At 41.4% G+C, this 15,422-nt stretch overlaps 1 protein-coding gene across 2 annotated transcripts in view; it reads left to right on the forward strand.

The window, feature by feature from the left end:
- The window catches only part of ripor1 (RHO family interacting cell polarization regulator 1), a 92,934-nt gene that overhangs the window by 7,252 nt on the left and 70,260 nt on the right, over positions 1–15,422 (forward strand). The window contains exon 1 of one of the 2 annotated variants that reach the window (XM_053678000.1): positions 13,556–13,951. The exons of the other annotated variant lie outside the window; for it this stretch is intronic. The gene's annotated coding sequence lies outside the window, so the exon portion shown is untranslated. Of the gene's footprint in view, positions 1–13,555; positions 13,952–15,422 lie in introns of those variants that run through there. 2 annotated transcript variants of the gene reach the window in all.

Raw genomic sequence — 15,422 nt, forward strand, 5'->3', positions numbered from 1 at the left:
GCAAGTTACTAGTTATTTGGGATCTGATTAAAATGAAGGGAAAATCCTGAACCTCATTATACGTGATATAAACAAATTATTAAAACTAAACATGTTCATTAACATTTAACAGTAACAGAGGAACACCACCAAATGCAGCGAAGTAACAGTACATTTCGGTGATTAAAAATGAACTTGAGTAAGTGTATAAGCATGGCCAGTTAAACCTACTCTTAAAAGTAAAAAATTTTTCTTCAAAATGTTACTCTCGTAAATGTAATGAAGTAAATGTAGTGCGTTACTACCCACCTCTGCTCAGGGTGGAGCAAAAATGTAAATAGGAACCTGAAACGGATCCAGTCAAATCATTATGGAAGGATTTTAAATAAATACATTTAAAATAAATCCATCAATGAACGATCGTCATCTCAGCTAACATGATATTTGTGAATAACCAAATTGATTCCTTTTAAAACATCTCATTTGAATATGTTTTGATACATTGAACAAAAAAATATATAATATTATTTAAACATTTTTCAAACTTTCCACACACCCCCTGCAATTACACCACTGACCATTGTGTACGTCATTTGGGACACAACTTTAGTATTTACTCTCTGAAGCGTGTTTTCGGAACAGAAGTAACTTAGTGTGTGTGTGTGTATATATATGTGTATATGTATAGTTTGTGCTTATGTCTATACATATTATGTATGGGGATTAATAAAGTATGATCTTATCTTATCTTATGTGAGTTTTGCCCAAATTGTTTCCACAAAATTAGAAGCATAGAATTGTATAGTACATCTTTGTCTGCTGTAGAATTAAGATTTCCTTCATTGGAACTGAACTGCTCCAGCATGCCAGTGCTCCTGTGAACAAAGCAAGCTCCGTAAAGTCACGGTTAGCCAAGGTTGGTGTTGAAGAACACGAATGTGGCCTGCACGGAGCCTTTACAACTCTACTGAACACCTTTGGGATAAATTGGAATGCCGACTATGCACCAGGCCTCCTCACCTGACATCAGTGCCTGACCTCACTAATGCTCTTGTGGCTGAATGGGCATAAATTTCCACAGCCATGTTCCAAAAGTTAGTGGAAAGCCTTCCAAAAAGACTGGAGGCTGCTACAGTGGCAAAGGGGCAACCAACTTTGGAATGGGATGTTCAACAAGTATATGGTAACAGTGGTCTTAGTGACTTCATAGGCCAAATTCTCAGCAATTTAATATATTCAATTCAATTCAATTTGTATAGCGCATTTAACAATGGACAATGGCAGCATTACAGAAACATATAAACAAAGGATACAGATTTTAAGTGCGTGAATTTATCTCTAATGAGCAAGCCGGTGGCGACGGTGGCAAGGAAAAGCTCCATAAGATGATATGAGGAAGAAACCTTACACACATTACCCCATACTACTGCTTCACCAGGACTGCTTCTGATTCAGTCATTGTTGTTTCATGCATGTTCATGTCTAATGGAAACACTGAACTGAGCCCAGCTGAAGCGTTACGGGTAGCATTCAGTGATGCATGCACAGCACAATGACAGGAAACATGTGTTCTGACTTTCCCTTTTCTGATCCGAACCTAACTGTCTATGTGGACCAGACATTTCCTGAGAAAAGGGCACTATGGGTGGAGAATTAAACCATAGATCTATTCGCTTATATAACCCTGTTTTGTAAATATTTGCCCTGAATGTCACTGACATATTTTGGAGAACTGTGAAGTAACACTTGTATGTAGGTGATGTTACTTATTGTTAAATTGTAATAGATGTTAGAGTCCTAGAACTAATAAGTAATAATAAACTCAATATTACTAATATCAAAACTGAGGCTAGAACCCGAGACCATTGTAGTCAGTATGCAGTTTGTACGTCCTCGTATTGCGTGTGGCTGTTTTTCTGTGTGTTTTTCTATGTTTTTTTACAAGTATACATGATAACCCTACACCAATCATTAACACACATATGCACATTCTTAGTTGAATATTATACACCTTTTCATTGTTTTTCTCTGTCAGCATTTTACCTAATGTTTCTTCACATTTTAACACAGACTTTCACAATTAATTAACCCGGAAAGACCACAAATGTGTCTGATAAGCCCTCATTCTGTCTCTTTAGTGTGTGTACTGGAGCAATGAATATCTGAATATAATTTCTTTATTGAAAATATCATACTTGAATGTGGATGCCACATGCCTGCTTTTTTCTTTTGCATGTGGGTATTGTTGTTGCTTCCTCACAGCTTCAGGGTCACATGTGGGTTTCCTTCGTTTATCCGGTTTTCTCCCACTTCCCAAAAACATGCCAGTAGGTGGAGTAGCTATACTACATTGCCATTAGGTGTTAGGGTGTGTGTGTGTGTGTGTGTGTGAATGGTGCCCTGCAATGGACTCACACCTTGTCCAGAATAAATTCCCGCCTTGCGCCCTGTATTCTTAGGATAAATTCTAGATATACCATGACCCTGACCAGGATAAAGCACTGCAGAAAATGTGTCATGATTATGTTTGCCTCATGAACCGCAAAATCTTGTTCTGAGTGTGTTTATATCAGCAAGTCATGGCATTTTGAGAGAGATTTTACAGAACTCATTGCACTGAATGAGTCCTGTACATGTGTGCGTTTGTGCTTATCAGACATCTTTGTGAGACAGGAGACATTCACACCATCATCTCAGCTCACAGTGACAGATGTTGCCAGTCTTCCAGAAACTTCATGAACACTTTTAGTAGGGCCATAACAATACCAATAAATCACAGCTGTGTACTCAAGCCAGCTGCTACTACTCAGCAACAAAACACACACACACACACACACACACACACACACACACACACACACACACACACACACACACACACACACACACACACACACACACACACACACAAATGTCCACTGGAGGGCAGTGTTGGTTTACCAATATAGCTGTTGTCCAAGTTTTCTACAGGGATTTTTCTTCTTATTTTGCCTTCAGTGCAAGAGGCAGATCGATAGCTTTTCACTACATAGTTGTTTGCCATATATTTAGTATATTCAGTTCCATTTCCTCACTACAGCTAGCATTTGGAGAAACTGCTTGAATGGGAATGTATAAGATCATGAGTGAATAATTTACTGTCCCACAGGACGTTAAACAGTTATTAGAAAGCAATAATTGTAAACTTAAATGCCATGTTTTAAATGGTTTAACACATCCAGATGTAAATATGAGGAAATCTCATATTCATCTTTTGATTTCAACCCTAAATGTCTTCAGTGTATAGCAAAAACAATAGAATTGGCCTCGCTGTTCCAATACTTTCAGTGGGGACTGTATGTAGTGCATTATATTCAAACAGCCAAACAGGAAACTGTTGCAGATTCAGCCAAAATACCTAGCTGTGGTAGCATCCTTTATACGTATAGTATATTCCATTTATTCTTGAAGTCAAAATCCACATCCTCAGAATTCAGTTTTTGTGAATGAGTTTTCTATTAAGCTTCATCTTTGATTTGGTTGAGGTGGAGGATGAGTGCGTGTCATTAAGTTCTGCATTGTATCTGCGTTGTAGAGGTCATTGGTGTCTGCTGAACTTTACATTAAGTTGCACAGAACTGAAACTAGAAAACTAGCCCTCTCAGGTCTGATCTTCTCCAAAACCCAAAACCTAGGGTGGTGTATGTGATATAAAAATGATACTTAAACTGAAAATCCATCTGGCAGCTTCTTTCCTTACATGGTCTGAGGAGCGACTCTGAGAACTGATAAACACCATGCTTAATAGGGCTCTGTAGTTCAGGGGGGAGCAGGAAACTTGGTGTGTCGCCACCAGGAAACCAGTACATGGAAATAAACCAACCAATAGTCTCTTTGTGCTGCCTTCCTTGTTTACTGTTGTATGTTGGGGCTGGGCTATATTGTGCTGAGGACTATTCTCAGGCAGAGGAGGGTCATGTGCTGAGAAGAAAGGTTTCCCAAACGGATTTCTGAGCTCTCAGAGAAATGCCCTAAGCACTCTTTTTGTCTGCTCATACAAGAATGAGGACATGTAAACTCTACCCTGAAGGAGATGGCAAGGAAACTTCTTTAGTTTGAGGTTTTCCCTTTCTGAAGCTCTTTATCTTTCTCCACATGCTCCCATACATACAGAATGAATATAACTAAAGGGGGGCAGGATAAAGCCTAAAGAAACAATGTGCATGATCTCATCGCAGGCCTGTGCTAGTTCCAAACTAGCTCATATCCAATGCAAGCTTTTCTCTTGCACTCTCTATCACGCTTTCTTCTTTCTCTACACTCCTGCGCTCCTGCTACCCGGTCTTGTTCTTCCCCTCTGAGCGTGCTGACAATCAACAGTCCTTCACCTCTTTCAACAGAAGGGTTAAAGTGAGCCCGACTGAGTGGTCCTTTTGTCAGGTTTTAATTACAGGCCCTGGATTGGGTTCGTTCCATGCTTTCAGTCTGGTTCTTGCTACACTGGGTGCTCTGGCCACAGGCCCAGGCATGAGTGTGCACTTCTGCAGAACATATTCACACTTTCTTGCACTATCTGTGCAGTTTCACTCTGAATCCTGTGTAGCAAAGAACACTGGTCCTGCAACATTTCCAATATATCCAGAAAATCATATACACACTCACAGAAATTACATTTATATACAGCTACATATTCTGTCATGCTCATGCATTCTGACTGCTGCCACACACTTTGACTCTGGCTTTGGCTCAGACGAGATACCATCATGCACACTTCCTGCCCTACTGCTGTGAGCTCACTCTAGGGATGGTGGCTAATATGCATCCCCACCCTCTTTTAATTGTTGGAAGGGATCAGAGGAATTTAGGCTGGGGGGTGGGGGTGGGGGTGGGGGGATTAGCCAGGCTGAGAGGTCAAGGACCCACTCCCCTAGGGTTTGAGAGGCAAGATAAACAGGGCTCGGGTTATAAATGAGAGGGAAATTAGAGTGTCCTTTAGTGACCTGACATGAAACTCTCCAGGGATGAAGTAAGAATCTGTCTCTCTCTATATTGTGTTGATCTTACAGTATACTCAGTAGATCAGTTGCAGTTTAATAACTATCAAGGACCTAACATTTACACAGTAACTACTATAATACATTTGCAATGGGCCATGTCCAGATTTGAGTTAAGAGCAATTTGTGAGTACTTAATACAGTAATTGCACACATAATATTTAGATCTCAGACATAACTGCAGACTTGCACATTGAGTTTTTCCCAAAACAGAGACATGACTCAGTTATGCAGGGTTCTGTCCTTGAACTTAAATCTTTTTATTGTGATATTAACTCAGACCACAATATTTCTTCCTGACATCCATGTTTTGGATAATATTAATGTATCCTTATCACTATGGAATGCCATTTTAGAACTATATTAAATACATAAATTATGACAATATGAAATAATTACTCTACAAAACCCTGGAGAGGTCACAAAAAGGTTTTTTTTTTCTTTTTGGAAAAGCTTTTTTTTTTATATGGCATGCTAATTACTCTGACAAAATAATGAACTAAATTTATTTAAACTGAAATATAGCTGTAGAAGATAACTGCAGTTCATTAAAGGATAGCACATATTCAGCTTGTGTTATATAGATTTTTCCCTGCTCATGATGTTTCTTTTCTCTTTTTTTTTAAATCATGAAAGCAATTTAAGTGTCCAGAACAAATAACCTAAAAACAACAGCAGCAAGCGGAAAGCGAGTTTTTCTACCTTTTCAGGTTTAACGAAAGTGTGGGTGTAATAATATTATCAGCTGTGCAGTCACAAGCTGCAGCTGGAAACTCAGCTGGATGGTGGATTTTTAAGTGATTCTGCAGTAATGTACAGTAAAGAACTAAAAAAAAAAAAAAAAAAAATCATTTTACAAAGTTGCCTAATGTCCATATGACAAACATTTTCTGTTCTGCTGCTCAAAGTACTGAACTGCAGTAACCGGCAAAGGAAATCACATTCAGCACACAATGTATTACTTTGTGACACAAAATAAAAGTAAAATTAACCTTACTGTCACCTTAATGAATGCAGGGAAATTTGAGCTACATTTTCCTGCATACAGGGGTTGCAAATTTTGCATAATAATCAAGACTAGGATTCATAACAATTATCCATAATATATCCACCATATACTGGTGTCTGCTATCTGGCTAATATTAGATGTTTATTTGAGTTCTTTTTTATTAGCAAATGATCTTATTTACCTAAACTGTATTTTTATTCCCCCCATTTATTTTGGATTGAAAGTCAAGAAGCTTGACTTGTCAAGCGGGGGGTGGCCTAGATGCTACTAAACATTTCCTGTAATGAGTGTGCTACAAAAAAAAGATAAACATGAAGGCATGACATGTATGCAGTTAATCTTAGCATTTTAGCATCAATCTGCCTCTCCCTAATCTAAGAAACCTTCTGAGTCTCTGTTCTACGTACTCAGTGAGTGAATGTACCAAAATACCCAGTTTCCTCTAGGCAGGAAATGAGCACTATGGAATTGCCTGACCCAAATATACAAAAAGTCCATTGCCCCAAGGTAACACAGCTCCCCTCTCAGATCCCATCCTCTGTTCTGTAAGAAGAAGAAAAAGTGTGTTTGTGATATGGCACATCTTTGTGTACTGGCCCTAAATATAGAGTATGGACAAACTGTTTCTAGTGAACCCCTTCTAACTGCCAGGGGCTTTGAGATCCACCAGGATACCTGCACAGAGGACACAGTAAATTCAATAAATTCCACTATCATAAGTTCCACTTTCCTTTATTTTCTTATCTTGTACACATGTTGGGCCATCTGCGTAACATGTTATGAATACGATCAGAGCTATACGATCAGGGCGGCTGTGGCTCAGGTGGTACAGCGGGTTGTCCACTAATCGTAGGGTTGGTGGTTCGATTCCCGGCCCACGTGACTCCACATGCCGAAGTGTCCTTGGGAAAGACACTGAACCCCAAGTTGCTCCCGATGGCAAGTTAGCGCCTTGCATGGCAGCTCTGCTACCATTGGTGTGTGAGTGTGTGTGTGAATGGGTGAATGAGACACAGTGTAAAGTGCTTTGGATAAAAGCGCTATATAAGTGTGCCATTTACCATTTAGCTATAGATTGTTATCCTCACTCACCATGCTGTTTGTGGGTTAGCTTCTATTGCTCTTGTTATTGCTCAATGATGGCACTCTTAGAGTATCATGCTCACACTTAGAGCATTCACATTCCTTGCTGTCTAGCTTACTGGTGGATTTGTGCGTGTGTGTGTGGTTAAATAAGTCTCTCTCACCATAGTGCATGTTCTGCCTGAGCATGCTGATTTAGCTGGGCTCCACTAACATGCATAGTGGAGTTCTCTCCATTCTCTCCTGGTCTCTCTATTGGTTCAGATTCTACCTTTGTCCTGGACTCTGTAGTGACCTCGTCGTTAAAGCTGGAGTTTCTGCCCAAGCCCCTATTACCATATTTTGTCAGTCAGTTGTATGACTTTGCAGTGTTCCGTGAAAGTGAACTTGCAGAGCACTCATTTCTGCCAAATGTACATCCTGCATTGCTACTTGGACTGAATGGCACACATCTGATCCTCATACTAGCTGTTTGTCTGTCAGAAAGCTTAAAATGGGCCGTGGCTGGATCTTCCAGCAGGACAATGATCTAAACATACATCAAAATCAACACAAAAATGGTTTACTGACCACTGCTGGGTTGCAGGGAGCCTGGAGCCTATCCCAGGGAGTATCAGGCACAAGGCGGGGTACACCCTGGATGGGGTGCCAATCCATTGCAGGTCACAATCACATACACTTTCATACACCCACTATACACTACGGACACTTTGGACATGCCCATCACTCTAGTATGCATGTCTTTGGACTGGGGGAGGATGCCAGAGTACCTGGAGGAAACCCTCGCAGCACGGGGAGAACATGCAAATTCCACACACACACACACACACAGGGCTGCGGCGGGAATCAAATCCCCAACTCTGGAGGTGTTAGGCGAATGTGCTAACCACTAAGCCACCGTGTGCCCATATTGTTCTAGAGTTATTATTATTTGTCTTTGTAAACTTTATTGTACTAACACGTTGTGTTGTTTGCGTGAATCTAGAAAAGTGTTATGGAAATAGAAAACTTGCTCTCTTGCTTCATGCATTTGTGTGGCTTTGTGTTATTCAACCTGTTTGAACAGATGGAACTAACAGGTGGTATAGAATGGGTGTGTGGGTAAGTGAGCATGTGTGTTTTTTTGTGTCCTTGTATTATGGTGGGCAAATGGGCAGCCCATCTGAGGCTGGCACACTATTCGAAGCAAATGTACAGCAAATGGGAAGTCTCTCTCTCTCTCTCTCTCTCCCCTTCTGTCTCAAAGACTTCTCCTACTTTCTTTGCCTTCTTTAAAATGTAGTTACATTTACATTTATTCATTTAGCAGACGCTTTTATCAAAAGCGACTTACAAATGAGAAAATACAAGCAAAGCGATATCAATCAGAGAACAATACAAGTAGTGCTACCATACAACATCCATTAATTGAGTTCCAGAAGAACTCAGTTATATAATATCTTTAGTCAACATTTGCTGTGTACAAAAACCCTGGATCTTTTAATGTGCAAAACCTATTCACCCACACGCTCTCACTCTCATATAGAGTTCCTTTGAACCTCTGAATGCTTCCTATTTCAGAGATTCCTATTTATCCTTTTGAAATAGATGAAAGAGCAAGGGAGACATCTGAGTGAAAGCTGAAAGTTTTCAAGAAATAGATTGCTGAAAAAACCTCTGAAGTTGGCAGAGCAAGAAAGTTAGTTCAGGGGGGACAGAAAACAAGAAGTTGAAAGTTTTAGCCTCCCCTTAACTCCTGGACATGCCCAGAGGGAGTGTGGTGAGGCTGGTCAGACACAGCAGGGTTCAGAGCACACTGAGCAAGAAAACTACCAGAGGCCTTTCACTTTCAGCCACACAGTGGCAGAGCACATTCTAATGCCTAATAACAGGACCTGAGTCATGCCCATCAAAAGGATAACACCACCAGCACAGGCCTCACACTCAAACACAGGGAGAGAGGGAACAGCAAAGGGCAAAATGTGGGGAAGGAGGGCAGCAAAGCGACCTCTCATATGTGTTTCACTCACATTCACTTTCTGTGAGAATGTTTTATCACTGTATTATTTATTCGTCCAATTACACTGCCATCCATTGCCTTTATAGGCATGGATAGGTGGATTAGCTCCTGCCTCTAGTTGTGAATGTGTGTATGGTGCCCTGGGATGGACTAGCATAAACTGAAAAGCCTGATACAGTGAGGGAAAAAAGTATTTGATCCCCTTCTGATTTTGTACGTTTGCCCACTGACAAAGAAATGATCAGTCTATAATTTTAATGGTAGATTTATTTGAACAGTGAGAGACAGAATAACAACAAGAAAATCCAGAAAAACACATGTCAAAAATTTTATAAATTGAGGGAAATAAGTATTTGACTCTCAATCAGAAAGATTTCTGGCTCCCAGGTGTCTTTTATACAGGTAACGAGCTGAGATTAGGAGCGCACTCTTAAAGGGAGTGCTCCTAATCTCAGCTCGTTACCTGTATAAAAGACACCTGTCCACAGAAGCAATCAATCAATCAGATTCCAAACTCTCCACCATGACCAAGACCAAAGAGCTCTCCAAGGATGTCAGGGACAAGATTGTAGACATACACAAGTCTGGAATGGGCTACAAGACCATTGCCAAGCAGCTTGGTGAGAAGGTGACAACAGTTGGTGCGATTATTCGCAAATGGAAGAAACACAAAAGAACTGTCAATCTCCCTCGGCCTGGGGCTCCATGCAAGATCTCACCTCGTGGAGTTGCAACGATCATGAGAACAGTGAGGAATCAGTCCAGAACTACACGGGAGGATCTTGTCAATGATCTCAAGGCAGCTGGGACCATAGTCACCAAGAAAACAATTGGTAACACACTACGCCGTGAAGGATTGAACTCCTGTAGCGCCCGCAAGGTCCCCCTGCTCAAGAAAGCACATATACATGTCCGTCTGAAGTTTGCCAATGAACATCTGAATGATTCAGAGGACAACTGGGAGAAAATGTTGTGGTCAGATGAGACCAAAATGGAGCTCTCTGGCATCAACTCAACTCGCCGTGTTTGGAGGAGGAGGAATGCTGCCTATGACCCCAAGAACACCATCCCCACCGTCAAACATGGAGGTGGAAACATTATGCTTTGGGGGTGTTTTTCTGCTAAGGGGACAGGACAATTTCACCACATCAAAGGGACGATGGACGGGGCCATGTACCGTCAAATCTTAGTTGAGAACCTCCTTCCCTCAGACAGGGCATTGAAAATGGGTCGTGGATGGGTATTCCAGCATGACAATGACCCAAAACACACGGCCAAGGCAACAAAGGAGTGGCTCAAGAAGAAGCACATTAAGGTCCTGGAGTGGCCTAGCCAGTCTCCAGACCTTAATCCCATAGAAAATCTGTGGAGAGAGCTGAAGGTTCGAGTTGCCAAACGTCAGCCTCGAAACCTTAATGACTTGGAGAAGATCTGCAAAGAGGAGTGGGACAAAATCCCTCCTGAGATGTGTGCAAACCTGGTGGCCAACTACAAGCAACGTCCGACCTCTGTGATTGCCAACAAGGGTTTTTAAACCAAGTACTAAGTCATGTTTTGCAGAGGGGTCAAATACTTATTTCCCTCATTAAAATGCAAATCAATTTATAACATTTTTGACATGTGTTTTTCTGGATTTTCTTGTTGTTATTCTGTCTCTCACTGTTCAAATAAATCTACCATTAAAATTATAGACTGATCATTTCTTTGTCAGTGGGCAAACGTACAAAATCAGCAGGGGATCAAATACTTTTTTCCCTCACTGTACGTATTCTGCCAGTTTCCAAGGAGAAGGTCTGTTCTCTCTGTGTGAAAGGTGTCTAGATATTTTGGTGTTCATATGTCAGAATTGAAGTCTCTGCTCTCAGAGGAGCATGCTGGGATGAGCGTTCCATAGCTGCCCCACTGTGTATGAGAGACAGAGTGTGGCAGGAGAATTCAGACACTGAGAATAAAGAAGGTGACTCTGAATAGGCTGAGGATGAAGACGGTGATGAGAGTGTGTGTGGTGGTGGCAGGGTTCTATTGATCCCAAAGCTCAGAGGGTCACACTATCTCACAAAGGCAGCCAGTGAGGATTGTTTATTGTTCAGGGCCTGCTTGTGTGTTTTTGGGGTGGGGTGTACTGAATGAATCAGCTTTCTCTGTGGTGGTCAATTTGAATGCTTATTTCTGTTAATGCTGGTGCATAAGTATGAGGAAGTGAGCTTTAATAGTAGTTGTTCTGCACCATGCAGAATACAGAGAATTCAATGTGCCACTCATGTGGTGTACCTGTGCCTGAGTGGCGACCATTGTAGTTCAAGATTTTTAATGAAGTTGTACTGAACATTATTCAGTCCCTCCAGGTTTTTGTGATTTTGCAATCACAGAAATGAACGCAAAGTCAAGGAAACTCACAGCAGCTCGCAATTTTTCAAAATGACCACAGAATTGGGCCGAGACACATCATGTGACATCAAAAGGTCTCATTTAGCAACAAACATTACTGCAAAGGACCATGCAAAACAATTTTGTGCAATTGTAATTTCGCCGATTCAAATAGTTTTCCAAAAACAAAGCACAAAACCTCGGCAAATTGTATCACAAATATTGAAAAAAAGCCACAGCAAAATCAAGCATTTTTGGCCACAACAATCACAAAAAAACCCTCCATGGTATCCTGTATGGAAATGAATTATCTCACCTTGGTCCTGTGAGCTTCGTATGTACCCCACCTACTCCTACTGTCTTGAGAGTAAAATCCACCTGCTCCACAGACATTTTTCCAATCCCGTTACACACCATGAGAGTGCTTCTCTCAACATCAGAATACATTCATGGCATTTTTGGCAGATGCCCTTATCCAGAGCGACTTAGATGTATCTCATTTATACAACTGAGCAATTGAGGGTTAAGGGCCTTGCCCAAGGGCCCATCGGTGGTAGCTTGGCAGTGCTGGGGCTTAAACTCCTGATTTTCTGATCAGTAACTCAACATCTTAACCACTGTGCTAGCAGTACCTATACAGACACATAGCTCTTCTTTTTGATAATTTCTCATTGATTTAATGTGTACGTTAGGCATAACAAAACACAACTACTGATTGTATTGAAATATTTTTTTGTATTAAGCAGTTAAAGTAGTTTGTTTACTCCGTCTCTCCTCCGACTGGCTGCCTGTCACACTGGAATCGGCCTTCTTTCACGACTAGTTGGTGTATGATTTATTGATACACATTTTCTGCCAATTCTGACCTGATACCCCGACACAGGATTACAGAATTCCCAGTGCGAGATTATAGACTATTGTGTCGGGGGACGAACACAATTGTGTTGTTGTTATTATTATTATTTTTTAACCAAAAACATCCTACGCACTAGGGATGGGTGATATCTTATTGTTTGTGCTATACCGGTAGAAATTCTCCCCACAATAAGAATTAGTCTTCCCGCGATAATAACGATAAAGCCTAGTTGATTCGCATTTCACCCATTCGCAGCTCACATGCAGAGTAAAAACAAGTACGGCGGAAGGCGGACGTGAAGCTGAGGAGAAGTTTACCATTAAACGAGGAGCTACCTCTACGATCTGGAACTGGTTTGGTTACAGAAAATCAGTTTTATTTTTAGATCAGTGTTTGTGTTTCTGAGGCTCTCAAGATCACAACTTTCACTTGTAGCCAAAAACAGTGGTGAATGGTACCATATTTATAACGCCACTGATATTGTTATCACAATAAATACCAGAAAATATTGTGATATAATTTTAAGTCCATATTGCCCATCCCTACCATGCGATGCACTGTAGTCTTGTTTGTCAGCAAAGCTGCTTCTCTATTTCTTTTTCTGTTCCACCACAGATTATAGCCCACATTATGCATGACCATCATACAAAAATGAACCATGTATGAAGTATGCGTCGCTAGAGGCAGCACAACATGTACAGTCAGTTAGAATAAGTAATGGATTGTTGCTTTGCTTGCTGTTGCCATGGTAGTGGTCAGCTTTCACCCTCTGTTTAGTCTCACTCTATTCTTACATCAGTGCTATTTTAAACCTTGTTTACTAATGACCATGTAGAGAATCCAATTCAGAAGTTCCACTCAACATCTTTAATTACGCGGACCTGCACCAGAGCTGCATCAGAGCTCGGATTTCCCTAGACATAACCTAACACTTGGTAACACTTAGTGAATAAAACTGAAGAGATCCACAGGATGAGATCTCCTTTGGGAAGTGGCAGCTCAGGGGTTAGGATGTTGGACTTCTGCCAAGCTGCCACTGCTGGGCCCTTGAGCAAGTCCCTTAACCCTGAAATGTAATATAATTTTTTTAAAAAATAAAAAAATTGAAGTCACTCTGGATAAGGGCGTCTGCTAAATACCGTGCATGTGTGATCAGCTCTCTAAGGTTTAACTTGAGATGTCCCTCCCTGCCCCCTGCTCAGTGTTCAGATCAGCGCGCGCGGGTCTCAGTAGTGCCTGTGCCTCCACACAGAACACCGCCATGTGCTCGTGCACAGCTTTCGCCGGGGTGAACACGGGATTTTGATGTGCGGAAATTTTCACATCGCTGGCCCTTCCCTCTTCTTCTTCTTCTTCTTCTTCTCCTCCGTCAGCTGTTGAGAGGATTTAGAGAATGTGTGGTGTTACTGATGGACGCTTTTCCGCTCTCCTCGCTTTGTCCACACCCCTCACACACAGATAAAGACGCTCTGCACACTGACTCGCACTAATGCACGCTTTCCTCTACTGGATAGAACGTTTGACTTGAACTCCGGATTTTTATTAGATTCTTTTTTGTGTGTTTTTAACCCAGCCGATTTGGATTAATCCTTCACGTCGAGGGTACCGACTCAGGCGGCAGACATGTAGGTTCCTTTGATTGCATTTCTGATTGTAGACCAGACTGCATTAAAACACACTGTGATGATGTAACTGTTTTGATTTCGCACGCTTCATTCACTCCAAGTGCAGGAGAAAGACCTTCGGAAACCCTGCAGCTCTCCAGCAAACTCAACGGCAGGATTTATCCTAGATTATAAATGTACACAAGACAGCAGGTGTTTCTATAATCTCTCGGTAGTTTAATGCTGAATTGGTTCTAGAGGTGAAATCGGTGCTGCTCTTGTGTGTGTTGGAGGGGAGGCGAGGAGAGAAGAGCAGGGCTCCAGCTCAGTGTCCATGACAAAGAGCGCGTTGTTTGATGTTTGTAATGGATGTGACAGAAATGTCGAGTGTCCACGGGTATTACTAACATGGAGCTGGAAGTCAGGGGGAAAGGACGCGTGGTTTGCTTTATATATCAGTTTGAAAGCCAGGCATTAATATGCTCAGCTCGGAAAAGTGAGCGGTGCCAGAAGCGAGACGTGGCCACGTTTAACTGACGTCTTCTCACTCCGAGATATTTTCATCCGGCTGTTTGACTTTCCTTCCACGTCTTTGCTGGAAGCTGGAAGTTCTTGCTTGCTAATTTTCCATGGCGCTAATCCATTACGACCTATAATCCCCTACGCGTAAAATGTCTCCATAAATGGTTGAACATGGATGAGAAGAGCGTATGATTTAAAAGAAAATCTTCAAGACTTTATTCGGATTAAAATCAGTCGAAAGGGCGCTGTAGTGTACACTCCGTTCCCTGTAGTAGTTTTCTTCTCTCTCTCTCTCTCTCTCTCTCTCTCTCTCTCTCTCTCTCTCTCTCTCTCTCTCTCTCTCTCTCTCTCTGGGAAGTCCAGAACTTCCTAACGGCCACGTTTCAGTCTCAGACAGAGAGGATTGTCGTTACTTGGTGCAGCTTCACTAGTCCTGAACAAGGGAGGAAGAAAAGCTGCCCTTGTCACTACAGCTAGCTGCCAGCTGCTAAGATCCACATATAGCCTACATTCCCTTATCCCATCTGTGTCCTCAGTCAGTAAAACGTGTTGGAATAGTTTCTTCGGAAAACTAAAGCTGGGTTTACTCCAAGGTTGTCACAATACCAGAAACACATCATACGATACTGTACCACCACTATACAAGTATCACGATACCACACAATATTGTGTTTATTCATAATTCAAAGCTACAAAAGGAACCATATTTACAGAAATACACAGATATGAATGAAAGACAAAGGAATTTCCCCTTGAATACTTTATTAATGAGAATGAACAACTGGCTGTTGGGGAAAACCCAAGAACAATCATACAGTTGGCAAGCAACTAATTAAATGTGTCACGTATTTCATTTATAGTTCCTTAGAGCAATGAATTCATGCAAATGGTAATTGTACTCAGAGTACTAAGAATGAACTCATCATTAGGAATAAATAACGAATTTAGAAATGAACTCCAAATCATGAAA

This window comes from Ictalurus punctatus, chromosome 4, assembly GCF_001660625.3.
Source record: "Ictalurus punctatus breed USDA103 chromosome 4, Coco_2.0, whole genome shotgun sequence".
Lineage (NCBI taxonomy): Eukaryota > Metazoa > Chordata > Actinopteri > Siluriformes > Ictaluridae > Ictalurus > Ictalurus punctatus.